This window comes from Chiloscyllium plagiosum, chromosome 18 (genome assembly GCF_004010195.1).
Source record: "Chiloscyllium plagiosum isolate BGI_BamShark_2017 chromosome 18, ASM401019v2, whole genome shotgun sequence".
NCBI lineage: Eukaryota > Metazoa > Chordata > Chondrichthyes > Orectolobiformes > Hemiscylliidae > Chiloscyllium > Chiloscyllium plagiosum.
Window position 1 is genome coordinate 56,368,083 of NC_057727.1, and position 15,770 is coordinate 56,383,852.

Genomic DNA, 15,770 nt, shown 5'->3' on the forward strand with positions numbered 1-15,770 from the left:
ACACACACACTCTCACATACACACGGACACAGGTACACACAGACGCGCACACAGACACCCACACACACCCTTATAGACACACAGACTCCCACACATGCACCCCCTTACAGACTTAAGACACTCTGCATTCACTACACACACACATACACACACACACACTTTCTCACACTCAAAGCCCCCACCCCAGACAGACACACACACACATACAGACAAAGACCCACATGCACACATATATTTTGTGTGGTGAATTTTTGTACTTGCAGACTTACATTGCACTTTGCTCAAAAACTACATACATTCATGTAGAACTCTGAGCTCAAAAACTGCATGAATTTATATAAAACTCTGTTATCTCACTTTTTAGATTGGAATCAATCTAAACATCAGGTCATAGACAGAGAACACAGGGGGCTAACACCTTCAACATATTGTCTAGCTATCGCCATTGTTAACAGCTAACCCGAGAATGCAACTTTAAAAAAAAGGGTTTTGTGATTTACACATAAAAGAAGTGAAACTGTCACTGTATTCTAACAGATGAAAGGCTTAACAGACAATCAATTCTTCAATGTATAATTTCAGTTACATCACACTGCAAATTTTTGCTATTAATTCTGTGTTAGAATCGAGTCCTTCACAATCACCTGATGAAGGAGCGTTGCTCCGAAAGCTAGTGTGCTTCCAATTAAACCTGTTGGACTATAACCTGGTGTTGTGTGATTTTTAACTTTGGCAATATATAAGTTCTCTGTCTTGTGACTTTACAAAATGGAAAGACATCATTTTTTTTATTTCAAAAATATACTTTATTCATATATATTTAATCTATACAATTGGACATGTCATCATTCTGTAAACACTCCATTTCTTTGCGTATCGAAACAGGGTAATCATTCCTATTCACAGGTTAGTGCGATTACATTGAGCTGAGACGCCAGCAGAGCCCAAATGATTGCGTGGGCCCCCCGTTCTTCTTAGGCAGGCAGATGTTAGACGGTGGTCTTTCCCCACCGCGCCATGGCAGCAGCTGCCCCAAGCTTCAGCACGTCCCTCAACACGTAGTTCTGGACCTTGGAATGTGCCAGTCTGCAACACTCAGTCGGGGTCAACTCCTTCAGCTGGAAGATCAACAGGTTTCGGACCACCCAGAGAGCGTCCTTCACCGAGTTGATGATCCTCCAGGCACAGTTGCAAAATGGAAAGACATCATACAACAACAGCACCGCGTGTAGGCCAAAACTGCTGTTTAGATACATTTATGTTTACAAGAATATATATAGGCATTGAAAGCATCCTTACAGTAAGTATAATCATGACAATTACACTTCCTACAGGTTGGGTTAAACTCTTTGTAGTAGACCTCCAAAACCCCTTTCAACAGGTAATTTTGATATTGTCCACAATCTACCAGACTGTTTATGGTACAGAGCTTTATTGTGTTTAATTAGATGCTTGTTTTACTGTTTGATAATCCAACAGGATGCTACATTCATTAAACATAAGAATATCTCTATCCTAATTGGTTGATCAAAACTCGTTAACCCGCATGTTTTTGCATCTAACATCTCCTATGTTGAACGTTAGTGAATTACGAACCAGCTCCATGTTAACTGGAAGGACAGACGTTTTTGAATCAAGCCTAAATAATGCTAGATATATGCCAAAATGAAAATTGCAATTCAATCTCTCTTCTAGTTTTATTTTGAAAAACATTTTTTTCACTATTGCATTCAGAAAATTCAGGTAATGTTTCAGCACTGATGGATAAGGATTGCATCAACCAAAGATTACCAAGGTCACACTGATATAAAATTGATTAAAATCAGGAGTCCATCAGTTTGAAAGGATATAATTTCTCCGTTCCTCATTATTATACACACAATGACTTGCACCATTTAAACTTGCTTACGATAACGTCAGCAATGTTGCGATCCACATTCCAGGTTATGCCTCTGAGCTGCATGTCATTTCTTTCAGCCAACTTAATTATATCCTATTTTTAAGACTCAACTTAAACTGCAGCTTTAAAAGTCAGGGAAATTTATTGCTAGTTATACATTTAATTTACTCATCCCAGGATAGACAATATACAACCATTGATCTGTTTATTGAGTGTTTTATAGAACATAGAACATAGAAAAGTACAGCACAGAACAAGCCCTTAGACCCACAATGTTGTGCCGAGACTTAATCCTAATGTAAAATATAGTAACTTAACCTACGCACCCCTCAACCCACTGGTATCCATGTGCATGTCCAGCAGTCGCTTAAATATCCCCAATGACTTCGCTTCCACCACCACAGCTGGCAACGCATACCATGCATTCACAACTCTCTGCGTAAAGAACCTACCTCTGATGTCTCCTTTATACCTTCCTCCTAATATCTTCAAACTATGACTTCTCGTACTAGTCAATCCTGTCCTGGGGAAAAGTCTCTAGCTATGACTCTATTTATTCCTCTCATTATTTTGTACATCTCGATCAGGTTTCCTCTCATCCTCCTTCTCTCTAGAGAGAAAAGTCTGAGCTTATTCAACCTTTCTTCATAAGGCAAGCCTTCCAATCCAGGCAGCATCCTGGTAAACCTTCTTTGCACCCTCTCCAAAGCCTCTGTATCTTTCCTGTAGTAGGGCGACCAGAACTGGACAAAATATTCCAAGTGTGGTCTCACCAGGGACTTGTAGAGCTGCAGCAAAACCTAGTAGCTCTTAAACTCGATCCCCCTGTTAATGAAAGCCAAAACACCATATGCTTTCTCAACAACCCTATCCACTTGGGTGGCAACTTTGAGGGATCTATGAACTTACATACCCAGATCTCTCTGTTCCTCCACACTGCCAAGAATCCTGTTTTTAATCCTATATTCAGCATTCGTGTTCGACCTTCCAAAATGCATCACTTCGCATTTATCCAGGTTGAACTCCATCTGCCATTTCTCAGCCCAGCTCTGCATCGTGTCTATGTCGCACTGCAGCCTGCAGTAGCCCTCTATACTATCGATGACACCTCCAACCTTTGTGTCATCTGCAAATTTACTAATCCGCCCCTCAACCTCCTCATCCAAGTCATTTATAAAAACTACAAAGAGCAGAGGCCCAAGAACAGAGCCCTGCGGGACCCCACTCAACACTGTCCTCCAGGCGAATACTTTCCATCTACAACCACTCTCTGCCTTCTGTCAGTAAGCCAATTCTGAATACAGATAGCCAAATCTCCCTGTATCCCATACTTCCTGACTTTATGAATGAGCCTACCATGGGGAACCTTATCACATGACTTGCTGAAATCCATATAAACCACATCCACTGCTTGACCGTTGTCGACCTGTCTTGACATCTCCTCAAAGAACTAAAGAACTAAGAAATGCTACAGAACTTATAGACTGTAGCATTTCATCATTATTACAATGTTTTCTATCAGAATCTTCCACATGAAGACTTCTAATAGCTGACAGATTAACATTTGTGATGATTGGGTGGTCTAATGGACTGAACATTCAACTTTCAACTTTGAAAACTGAAGATCTTCCTTTAGTGGACATTTACTCTGAAGGACATGAGTAAGTGCAAGATTTAACAATGTCAATCCACACCATTGTAGCTTTAGACCACATTTTAAACATGCATCACTACAATGGGCCATCTTGCTTAGTGTTATAGACCAGACCAATCCCCTCAAAATATATTCAGGAGATTGTCTAGAGTTTAGCTTTTCCTTATTTTAAAGGTAAAGTGCAAGGTGTTGCATTCTAGATGCAATTCGATTTGTCAAACTACTCGACGTTAAGCAAAGTATACTTTATTCATACACTATAGTTAAAATATAAAAGAAAGAAGAAATTTGAATAACTTTACACTATAGAAAAACTTAATAGAATAATAGATTGTTTAACAACTAAGCATTATCTCTTCCAATATACAGTAACAACTCATAAACACACTTTTGGCAAAAGGTAAATTCAGTAAATAGATTGTCTCACACGCAACTCCAGCCACAGGAAGAGAGCCCTTAGTTTCAACTGTAACTGAGAGAGGAAAAAAACAGTTTCCACATCCAGCTTCAAGACATCAGCAACTACTACTGAAGAACTAAAATTAAAAACCCTGGTTCTATGGGAACTTGACCCCACCCCTTCAGGCTGCTTCTATTGTTAGAGCTTTAAAAAGAAAAACTCCAAGGCCTCACAAGCTATTTAGTTCGAGTTTTCAATAGACAGCTACTTGCATTTGCCAAAAACCTCTCTTCAAAATAAAACCAGGACAAAATACAGCTCTTAAAACCACAGTTAGAGACAGGATGCCATAAAAACAGACAATGAGCAAGAGAAGAGAAAATGGGTTAGAGGTACGCTACATGGCCTGAATGAAGAAAGCTCTGCCAAAGTTAATTATAGTTTAGTTAGACACAAAAGGTCAGCTGCTTCTATTCTATTCCACCAGGATGGATAAAAGCACTGATACTGAAATTCCGAAAGTGTTCCATTTTACCATATTAAAACCCTACACTGAAGAGTAAAATGATTAGAAAAAGGCCACATCTTATTCCATACATTTGGGCAATATATCAAACACTAGCTGATGCAAACCATAAAAAAAGTTTAGCTTTTAACTGCTGTACTGCAACAGTTAATATAATTATGGCAAATTACATGACAGTCGGTTAAAATTCTCTTTAAATAAAGTCCAAGTCCAAGCAAATAATCCATCCTTACGGAATTGACAAAGTCACAGACATTTCCCTTCAACAACTTTCTGCACAATCGCCAAATTCCACTATTGTCTCTCCCCTGAGACTCACAGCCACCTAAGCTAACTCACTGATATTTCCCACTTAATTGTAAGAAATAAACTTTGACTGGCTTTGATTACCTTTAAGCAGCTAAACAGCACATTTGCTCATATGGATCCTTTCTCTGGAAGCACCACCTGCGTCTGACCATTGCCCTTGCCTTCTCTATGTTATAGAAGCTGACGCTCAACGGGGAGGCGATAGCCTAGTGGTATTATGGCTGGACCGTTAATCCAGAAACCCAGGAAATGTTCTGCGCACCTGAGTTTGAATCCCACCATAACAAATGGTGGATTTTGAACTCAATGAAAAATCTGGAATTAAGAGTTGTCTAATGATGACCATGAATTGATTTTTAGGAAAAACCCATCTGGTTCACAAATGTCCTTTAGGGAAGGAAACTGCCAGCCTTACTTAGTCTGGCCTACATGTGACTCCAGATCTATATCAATGTGGTTGACTCTTAACTGCTCTCTGGGCAATTAGGCATGGACAATAACTGCTGGCCTAGACAAACACCCACATCCCCTGAATGAATAAAAAAATGTAAGCGATTTTTTCGTCAAAAGAAAATCTGACAGTCACAGCAATTAAAGTCAAATAATCATTTACTCCAAATTTAGAACATGTTTCCAAAAAAAACTTTAAGCCTTTAGCACACATTGTAAAGTGATACCATCATTAACTAAACTGAAAAAAAAGCTTTGTGTCCTATGATAACACTTGACAGGAAGCCAGAATCAGTGTTTTTTTCTAATAGGCAGCGAGCAATTAACTGATTTAGAGTAACACAGAATTATAGAATGAGAATAATTACAGCACAGAAGAAGGCTATTCAGCCCATTGTATCTGTGCCAGCTCTTTGCAACAGCTACTTGCCTTGTTTGATGCAATTCTTCCAATTAACCGTCACTTGGAATTGTTTCCACTCAATTCCCTTTTGAAAGCCACAATTGAATAGTGCACTGGTGGGGCTTAATTGCTTACGGTTGCCAGGACAATTGCACAGTCCGTCATGTGATTTATCATGCAGTTGTAAGGAGGCATCAACTTTTACTGAAACGAAAGCTGACAGAATGCATTACATCACCTGTGAACTGTGTTAGTTTATGATGGAGCAGGGTTAATGAATGCAGCATAAGGACCCATGGCTGTCAACATTTGTCTCACAGTTGAAGCAGGACGAGGAGTCAGTAACCACCTTTTATTGAGAAAGCAGGAAAATTGGTAGAGGGAAAGGGAAGCATGTGAGATCCAGTATTAAATAATGCTAACAGTCTGATTTTAATTCCAGGTTGGGAGTAGTACTACTAAAGGCAGCAGAATAGGGGCAGACCACGTTGGAGATTGCTTGTTATATGCTGACATGAAAGCTTGGGGATGTCAATTCCAAACTTCATCTACAAATGTCATCTACAAAGGTCTTCTGGGCACTGGTGAGGCAAATTAGGCTTTTTCGCACAATTTAATACCAGATCTCAAAATTCCTTTTTCTTTCAACAATCCATAATTTTGCTACTTTCTTGATAAGGGTGATTTCTTACCCTATGCGTTGCTTCATCCAGGAAGATTTCTAGCAATGGGACACCTCCATTTTGGAACCTCTTAAAGCTATCTGCTCCAAACTGCGCCATCACAGAGCAAGGTGGTTGAGACAGAAGTTTGGAGGGATGTTAGGAGTGAAGCTACAGGAAGGGACACCAAAGTATCCTCATGGAGACTAAAAGGGGACAGCCCCTCCCATGGTGCTGATCCAAACAGAAGAATTAATAGGAGGAAAATCAAAGGTAGGTATAGAGGAATTGGGGAGAAAAAAGAAGGGTCCTTAATTCTACTCAAGTGCCACAGGACTGAAATTAGAGCAACTTTCTGACTAAAGTCTTGACAAGGAATGTTTCATTCCACAAAATAGCACTCATTTTTCTCTGCACTCCAAGTCTGCTTTCCTAGAAACCTTATTACAATGCAGAATATTGGGCTCATTCACCCAATTCTTGATGCAATTTACTGTGCCAAATCATCTCTGTAACTGTAAGCATGGACATTGATTGCTATTTGTGACACGAGACATGAGCTCTTGATTAATGGTGTTGAGTTTGGCCTTCTTCTGAACTTAAGTTTTTTCTATTAGTGGAAACATGGAACCCTGACACCATTTTAACTGCAGTGTTCAAAGTGTCCTACTGATATAGACTCACAAGACATTAAAAAAATTGAAGTTTTCTACTTAACCTCAGTTCAATAGCTTGACGATTTGACAGATGTGTATGTGCCGCTGTTTATCTTTTGTCATGGTTTGATTTTGTTAAATTGAAACAGAAGAATTTAATTATAATGTGCATGAATTTATTAGTTATCATTGCTGGTGCATGAACATCTTACAGAAGCAGGAGCACAGACTTGGCCCTGTGTTATAGACTAAAATTGTATAAAAAAGCTTTGAGCTTTGATGTGTCATGAATTCTGAACAGCTATTAATTTGGCACTTAAAGAATAATCTGAAGCCAATACCTAGCCAAAAGGAGAGATGATTGACTAATCTGCCTGTATTATAGTCTCACTTATTCCACTCCCTTTTGAAACTTAAACTATGTTTATGGGAGGGGTGTCAAATGGGTGGCAGAGCAGATGCGCTGCCACACATTTGGTTTAAATGGGCACCCTGGTGATTTCTGGCAGCATTCTGACAGTCATGTTGTTTGCTAAATTGAAGATGCAGGAGTCTTCAACAGTGGGGGCACAACAGCCTGCACATTTGGGCCAAATGACGTGTCAGAGGGTGGACAGGGAAAGAAATAGGATTGGAAAGAAGCAAGTTTGATAGTGATAGAAAGAGTTGGTGTATATAAAGAACCATTCATGACTTCAAGATGTTCTACAGTACTTAGCCACCAATAAAGTACTTTTGAAATGTAAGTACTACAGAAAATACCAAGGTCCACAACATCAACATGATAATGACCAGTAAATCTATGCTTGATGGTGATAACTTTTGGTCAAGATACAGGTGAGATTTTCTTGCTCTCCATTGCTGCTGTCAGATATTTTACTTCAACCTGTAAAGGGAGAAAGGTCTTTGGTTTAAGGCCTAATCTGAAAGATAACAATCTCATAGCATTACTATACTGCATTGTCAAGATTATGATCAGTTGCTCTTTTATCTATTACTTTAGACATTTTTTCAGTTGGATCCTATATATTTACAAGGGGTTGCTTTTGTTTTAGATTCGATTTATTATGGTCAGCCAGGCTACTCACTGCTGACCACTATAAAGTGACTCCTGCTGGAAAGTGTAAACAGGATTGTCCCATTCAAACAAAGACAGAAATTACTGGAGAAACTCAGCAGGTCTGGTAGCATCTGTGAAGAGAAAGCAGTCAATGTTTTGTGTCCAGTGACCTTTCCTGTATCTTCTATCATTAAAGTACCTTCTAGCACTCAATGATCTAGGCTGATTCTAAAGATGCCACTTGGGCAAACTACTTGCTTTATCTGTGGAGAGAGAAACAGAGTGGAAATATGAAATCACTCACCTTTAGAAGGGGTTTTATGGTTCTGAAGAATGGACTTGAAATCCATGTTAACTTTGTCTATAGCATGATGTGGAGGAGCCGGTTGTGATCTGGGGTGGACAAAGTTAAAAATCACACTAAACCAGGTTATAGTCAAACAGGTTTATTTGGAAGCACTAGATTTCGGAGCGCTGCTACTGGGGCAGGATCATAGGACACAGAATTTATTGTAAAAGATCAAAGTGTCAAACAACTGATGTGATGTATTGAACAAACCTAAATTGCTGTTAACTCTTAATCACTTCGAATTGCAGGTTGTAGGGTTCAGGTTTTGAATCATAAGCATGCAAATTCTTTCAAGTCACATTCTCGAGATAACTTACATTTTATTTAAAAAAGTGACATCTCAGCTCAGACAATGCATTAAATGTGTGTGGTTAGAGTCTGGCCATAATCCAATCTTGAATCAGACTGGTTCTATTAGCAAAGTAAGAATTTATAAAATGTCACATGGATCTCAGCGGTGCCTGGCATGGGATGTTTTTAAATAGTTTTAAGTGTAACCTACAGAAAGTCTGCAGTAGTGAGTAGACTGGGTTCTTTCTTGATTATATGTTTTTTGAGATATGTTTCTTTAATAAACTTAAAATATAAGCCATAACTATTAAGATGGTGTTATTTTCTGGGTCTGTAGATTGTGAAGGAGCAAAAATGGCCTTTAGTAGAGTGATATGCGCTTCTTGTCAGATGTGGGAGTTTCAGGAGAGTTTACGGGTTACTGTGGATTATATCCGCAATAAATGCTGTTGGCTGCGAATCCTACCAGAACAATGGATCGGTTGGAGAGACAATTAGAGGCAATGAGGAATTTGCAACACAATGGTATGTGATGGATGGCAGTCATAGGAAGAGGGAAAAGTCTGAGATAGAGTCACATAGATGGGTTAACTCCAGGGAAGGTAAGAGAGGCAGGAGTTAGTGCAGGAGTCTTCTGTGACTATCCCCATTTCAAACAAGTGTGCTGTTTTGGAAAATGTAGGGGATGATGGATTCTCAGAGGAACGTAGCATGAACAGCCAAAGTTTCTGGTATTGAGACTAGCTCTAATGCAATGAGGGGTAGGTCGGGTTCCAAGAGATCAATTGTGTTAGGGGACTCTCTAGTCCGAGGTACAGACAGACGTTTCTGTGGCTAGCGGTGAAAAATCAAAACGGTGTGTTGCTTCCCTGGTGCCAGGATCAAGGATGTCTCAGAGAGGATGCAGAATGTTCTCACGGGGGAGAGGGGCCAGCAAGAGGTCATTGTCCCCATTGGAACCAACGACATAGGAAGGGAAAAGGTTGAGATTCTGAAGGGAGATTACAGAGAGTTAGGCAGGAATTTAAAAAGAAGGTCCTCGAGAGTAGTAATATCTGGATTACTCCCGGTGCTACGAGCTAGTGAGGGCAGGAATAGGAGGATAGAGCAGATGAATGCATGAAGAGATCTATCGGAGACTGGTACAGTTGAGAACAGAAGTGAGTCAAACAGTCAGCGCAGGCAGGGACAAGGTAGAACTAATAAATTAAACTGCATTTATTTCAATGCAAGGGGCCTAACAGGGAAGGCAAGGGCATGGTTAGGAACATGGGATATCGTAGCAATTACAGAAACATGGCTCAAGTATGGACAGGACTGGCAGCTTAATGTTCCAGAATACAAATGTTACAGGAAAAATAGAAAGGGAGGCAAGAGAGGAGGGGGAGTGGTATTTTTGATAAAGGATAGCATTACAGCTTTACTGAAGGAGGATGTTTCTGGAAATACATCCACAGAAGTTATTTGGGTGAAACTGAGAAATAAGAAAAGGATGATAACCTTATTGGGATTGTATTATAGACCCCTAACAGTCAGAGGGAAATTGAGAAACAAATTTTGTCAAGAGATCTCAGCTATCTGTAAGAATAATAGTGTGGTTATGGTAAGGGATTTTAACTTTCCAAACATATATTGGGGCTACCATACCATTAAGGGTTTAGATAGAGAGGAATTTGTTAAGTGTATTCAAGAAAATGTTCTGATTCAGTTTGTGGATATACCTACTCAGGACGCTGCAAAACGTGACCTATTCTTGAGAAATAAGGCAGGGCAGGTGACTGAAGTGACAGTAGGGGAACACTTTGGGGCCAGCAATCTCAATTCTATTCATTTTAAAACAGTGATGGAAAAGGATAGACCATATCTAAAAGTTGAAGTTCTAAATTGGAGAAAGGCCAATTTTGACGGTATTATGCAAGAACTTTCAAAAGCTGATTGGGGGCAAATGTTTGCAGGAAAAGGGGCGGCTGGAAAATGGGAAGCCCTCAGAAATGAGATAATGAGAATCCATAGAAAGTATATTCCGGTTAGGATGAAATGAAAGGCTGGTAGGTATAGGGAATGCTGGATGACTAAAGAAATTGAGGGTTTGGTTAAGAAAAAGAAGGAAGCATATGTAAGGTATATACAGGATAGATTGAGTGAATCCGTAGAAGAATATAAAGGAAGTAGGAGTATACTTAAGGGGGAAATCATGGGACATGAGATAGCTTTGGCAAATAGAATGAAGGAAAATCCAAAGGGTCTTTACAAATGCATTAAGGACAAAAGGGTAACTAGGGAGAGAATAGGGCCCCTCAAAGATCAGCAAGATGGCCTTTGTGTGGAGCCACAGAAAATGGGGGAGATATGAAACAAGTATTTTGCATCAGTATTTACTGTGGAAAAGGAGATGGAAGATATAGAATGTAGGGAAATAGATGGTGACATCTTGAAAAATATCCATATTACAGAGGAGGAAGTGCTGGATGTTTTTAAAAGCATAAAAATGGATAAATCCCCAGGACCTGATCAGGTGTACCCTAGACTTCTGAGGGAAGCTAGGGAAGTGATTGCTGGGCCTCTTGCTGAAATATTTGTATCATCGATAGTCACAGGTGAGGTGCCGGAAGACTGGAGGTTGGCTAACATGGTGCCACTCTATAAGAAGGGTGGTAAGGACAAGCCAGGGAACTATAGACCAGTGAGCCTGACGTCAATGGTGGGCAAGTTGTTGGAGGGAATCCTGAGGGACAGGATGTACATGTATTTGAAAAGGCAAGGACTGATTATGGATACTCAACATGGCTTTGTGCGTGGGAAATCATGTCTCACAAACTTGATTGAGTTTTTTGAAGAATTAACAAAGAGGATTGATGAGGGCAGAGTGGCAAATGTGATCTATATGGACTTCAGTAAGGCATTCGACAAGGTTCCCCATGGGAGACTGGTTAGCAAGGTTAGATCTCACAGAATACAGGGAGAACTCACCATTTTGATACAGAACTGGCTCAAAGGTGGTGGAGGGTTGTTTTTCACACTGGAGGTCTATGACCAGTGGAGTGCCACAAGGATTGGTGCTGGGTCCTCTACGTTTTGTCATTTATATAAATGATTTGGATGTGAGGATAAGAGGTATAGTTAGCAAGTTTGCAGATGACACCAAAATTGGTGGTGTAGTGGACAGCGAAGAAGGTTGCCTCAGATTACAACAGAATCTTGATGAGATGGGCCAATGGGCTGAGAAGTGGCAGATGGAGTTTAATCTAAATAATTGTGAGGTGCTGCATTTTGGGAAAGCAAATCTTAGCAGGACTTAAACACGTAATGATAAGGTCCTAGGGAGTGTTGCTGAACAAAGAGACCTTGGAGTGCAGGTTCATAGCAGGTTCATAGCTCCTTGAAAGTGGAGTCACAGGTAGATAGGATAGTGAAGGCGGCATTTGGTAGGCCTTCCTTTATCGGTCAGAGTATTAAGTACAGGAGTTGGGAGGTCATGTTGCAGCTGTACAGGACATTTGTTAGGCCACTGTTGGAATATTGCATGCAATTCTGGTCTCCATCCTATAGGAAAGATGTTGTGAAACTCGAAAGGGTTCAGAAAAGATTTACAAAGATGTTGCCAGGGTTGGAAGATTTGAGTTATAGTGAGAGGCTGAACAGGCTGGGGCTCTTTTCCCTGGAGCATCGGAGGCTGAGGGGTGACCTTATAGAGGTTTACAAAATTGTGCGTGGCATGGATAGGGTAAATAGACAAAGTCTTTTCCCTGGGGTCAGGGAGTCCAAAACTAGAAGGCCTAGGTTTAAGGTGAGAGGGGAAAGACATAAAAGAGACGTGAGGGGCAACTTTTTCACACAGAGGGTGATACGTGTATGGAATGAGTTGCCAGAGGATGTAGTGGAGGCTAATACAACTGCAACATTTATGAGGCATTTGTATGGGTATATGAATAGGAAGAGTTTGAAGGGATATGGGCCGGATGCTGGCAGGTGGGACTAGATTGGGTTGGGATATCTGGTCGGCATGGGCGAGTTGGTCCGAAGGGTCTGTTTGTGTGCTGTACATCTCTATGAGTCTATGAGTGACTGTCTACAGATTGTATGCTTTTTGAACAAAATAGAAAGCATCTGCAAATATAAATCTAGAAATGCAATTTATAAATTGGCTGAGCTGAGATATCACCTTTTTAAAATAAAACCTTCAGTTATTTTGGGAATGTGGCTTGAAAGAAGTTCTGGGAATGCATATTAATGATTCAAAAGCTGCAACCCATTCTAAGTGGATAAGACTTAACAGCAATCTTGGGTTCTTCAATACATTGCATCAGTTGTCTGACACTTTGATCTTTTACTATAAATTCTTGTGTCCTATGATCCTGCCCCACAAGCTACCTGATGAAGGAGCAGCGCTCCGAAAGCTTGTACTTTCAAATAAACCTGCTGGATTCTAACCTGGTGTTGTGTGATTTTTAACTTTGTCTATACCAGTTGATATATTGTAACTATCCTGTTACTGTATCCTTTATATTGCATTTTACTCACCGGTGATATTAGATTAACTGGTTGATAATTCCCTCTCTACTCCATTCCTCTTTAATCTAAATAGTGGCATTACATTGGCTGCTCTCCAATCTGCCATCCTCTCCATTAACACCACTTTTTTAAGAAGACAAAAGACAATTCTGACTAATGTTTCCCATCTCTTTTTATTTCTTAGTCCCATCCAGTCTAATTCGACATTTAGACTTTCTGCATTAATATTGTTTTGATCCCAGCAGTCCGAAATCATTTTTTAAAATTTTAAGTAAGTGGCCTCTTACTGAAACACATACAGTGCCGCAGATTTAGTTTCAACAATAAAACAATTGTTTATTATGCAAAATAAATGAAGATAATCTACAATAAACCAAACTTTTAAATGAACTGCCTGAGGAGGTGGTAGAACATAGAACATAGAACATTACAGCATGTACAGGCCCTTCGGCCCACAATGTTGCGCCGACTTGTGAAACCAATCTGAAGCCCATCTAAACTACATTATTCCATTCTCATCCATATGCAGGTACAGTTGCATTATTCAAAAAAAAGGATAGATATATGAAAAGGAAAGTCTTAGAGTGATATGGCCAGCCACAGGCAAATGGCACTAATTTAGTTTGGGAAACATAGTCTGCATGGACGAGTTGGATAGAAGGGTTGGTTTCGCTGTATGATTCTATGTTTAGTGACATAATAAAATCACCACCCCATTAATCCCAATAAAGCATTCTAAGTAGTCAAATACTTCCTTCGACATAGCTCTGGCTCCTAGTCATAGCTCAGAGATTATGTTTAGCTTGATGTTGTGCCCTGGTACTTGTCCCCCTACTTTTAATTTGCTTCCTATTAACAATGCCACTCATCCCCACCCATCATCCAATGATGTTGCTCTGACAGAGTTCCCAGTCTGGATTCATATGCATCAGTTACTTCACAGTCCTGACCCCTCATTCTGCCTCTAATGGAGGATGGAGTGGGAAACCCATCACCTTGGTCATCCTGTCTCCAAAGTGAATGTTATGAAATTGTGATAGATCATCTGAGGTCCACTGCCTTATACTAATTCTTCCTGGAAACTGTGTATAATGAACATTCTTTTTAATGGCTGACCATGGAGCCTGCTGTGGTTGAATGAAGTCTTGCCACAACAATCCACTTTGAGTAATAGTTGGCAAGGGTGAAACACACATTTCCTTTAAAATCAAACAAACCCATTGCTAGTCTTTATCATGGCCTTTCTATAAACCTTGATGACATCATTGGCTCTGTTGCCATTTCACCGCTTGTAACACCGCTTGTAATTCTGTTGTCTTTTAAAATACCTAGCCACATCCCTGATTGCTGTACTTTTACTCTGCATTTCATGATACCTAGATGTGTCCTGTAGACTTTGATAGGATTTCTCTCTATCTTTACCATGGTAGACCAAGGTTTTGCACCAATACATTTTCTATGATTGTTTGCTGTTGTTTCTGATTGTGGTACTTTTTCAGCACCTGTTCTACTGCATTATGTTTTGACCACCCTCACAGACAGCATTGTCTGACCTCGGTGCACTCCTTGTCAAATTTTGAGCTGCCAATAATTTGCGTGAGCTTTCCCTCAGTTACACGGAAAGTTTGGTTAAGCCATAGACGAAGATGTTGCTTCTTCTATTAGATTAAGATTGGCCAAATCTACTTGGCCTACTTTGCTCTCGAGTTTGTACCTGCCATTGCTTGTGACTTGTCCAAAACACTGATTTTTCCATAGTTGTATCTCATCATCTGAATTTTGAATGCACAAAGGTATTTTTGATATTTCCGACAATCTCAATCATTTTATCAAAACTTATAGTTCATCTTGGCCTGGAAATTTAAGTCCCTCAGTTGGATTGAGTAAATTTCACAGGTTATGCAATTGCTAACACTTCCTCTTTTATAGTTGCAGAACTCTGTTCAGTCTCCAACAACATTCTCAATGTGAAATAGGCCGTTTTGCACATTCTACCAGTTTTCCCTTGAGTATTGGGCCCTTGAAGACAGAAACAGGTGAATATATTACGGGGAACAAAGAAATAGCAGAAGATTTGAATTAGTACTTCAGATCTGTGTTCACTGGGGAAGACACAAGCAATCTCCCAAAGGTAATAGTGGCTGAAGGACTGAACTGAAGGGAATTTATATTTGCCAGGAAATGGTGTTGGAGAGACTTTTAGGTCTGAAGGCTGGTAAGTCCCCGGGACCTGATGGTCTACATCCCAGAGTACTGAAGGAGGTGGCCTTAGAAATCGTGGATGTGTTGGTGATCATTTTCCAATGTTCTATCGATTCAGGTTCAGTTCCTGCAGATGGGAAAGTGGCTAATGTTGTCCCACTTTTTAAGAAAGGAGGGAGGGAGAAAGCAGGGAATTATATACCAGTTAGTCTGACCTCAGTGGTGGGAAAGATGCTGGAGTCAATTATAAAGGATGAAATTACGACACATCTGGATAGCAGTAACAGGATAGGTCAGAGTCAGCATGGATTTATGAAGGGGAAATCATGCTTGACTAATCTTCTGGAATTTTTTGAGAATGTAACTCTGAAAATACAAGGGAGATCCAGTAGATGT